This window comes from Poecilia reticulata, unplaced genomic scaffold (assembly GCF_000633615.1).
Source record: "Poecilia reticulata strain Guanapo unplaced genomic scaffold, Guppy_female_1.0+MT scaffold_324, whole genome shotgun sequence".
NCBI classification, from domain to species: Eukaryota; Metazoa; Chordata; class Actinopteri; order Cyprinodontiformes; family Poeciliidae; genus Poecilia; species Poecilia reticulata.
The window spans coordinates 53,345-54,689 of NW_007615099.1; positions in this window are offsets into that span (position 1 = coordinate 53,345).

Sequence of the window (1,345 nt, forward strand, 5' to 3'; positions counted from 1 at the left end):
CTAAAAGTCCAACAGATGGCAGCAATGCGCCATGCAAAACAAACACCCACAGTTTACAGGACACACTTTCTGCTAAAGAGCCCCCTGGTGGTTGAAGAAAAATCTACATATAAACCGGAAATTACAATATATGAAAAAAAATCTGAATGCTTTCTGGTATTGTTCAGGGGGCCGGACCAAATGTGRAGGCGGGCCGGATCCGGCCCGCGGGCCGTAGTTTGGGGGCCACTGGTCTAACGGGTAATTTGAGTTCCCGTTAGAACTCARCGGGAACTGAAGCGAATACAGTTCTGGACTGAGTTCGCTTCAGTCCWGAACTGAAGCGAACTGTTTAAGCTGATCTATCAAGGAAGATTTGCCTGGTTCCTAACAGCCTTCATCTGTGCTTCCCCCTSTGATTTAGCCAAGCTTTGCAGCCTCACAGCCAGTTTCACAGAGCATACCTGTTGACGGCCACTGTCCCTCTTTGTTGAAACATGCTCTTGTTTCTGAACAAGGTCAGTTTAGTGACTCATGGAAGTCTCAAGGGGGTTGTTTTTAATATAGTTTAAAGCAACCTATTAAAACTTTTAATTTTCTAGAACCATGCATTGTAGCTATTAGGGAAGAAATGGTTTCTCAGCCTGGTTTTCTTGCCYTTCATGGTCCTCACCCTCCTGCTTGAGGGAAGGGGCTGGAACAAACTATATGCAGGATGGGTGGAGTCCTTCACAATGCGGATCCCTTTACTCCTGCGTCATGATGGGTAGCAGTCCATGGTGGAGGGAAGGCTACTCCCCACAGTCCTCTGAGCAGCCTTATCCGCCCTCTGCAGCCACTGACTTAATCAGATTTACACATAAAGACACCYTGCATGTTGTTGTTTAYGTACTGAAATTTTGCTCATGCGTACAACGCTGGAGGGCAAAAAGAACTGYTCTTGTACATGTCATCCACAGCCGCGTTAATTCAATGAAACTTGGAAATATAGGTATTAATTTSATGGTATTCTCCACAACAAAAGGGAAAAAAGAAGTTCAACTCAAAACCGCTTTTTTTCTCGCCGTTTCAGTCGGCCAWGCTACAGACTCGTTGCCATAGCAATTGACAACAATGCCACTATATGTTCTATGTTTTAGGGTTCAACACCAAAAAACAATCAAATATTTTTRCACAAAGAAYAGAACATTCTGTTCGTTGCAGTAGTATGTTTTTATGYTTAATGTTTTATTAATAAATAATTGCTGCGGTAGAATAGCTGCCGCTGCTATTAGCTAATCTATCAGTAGTTTGTGGGTCATTTCTTTATTGAATTATTTACACATATAAACTGTAGCTCACAACACAATTTCATTAAAAAACTTAA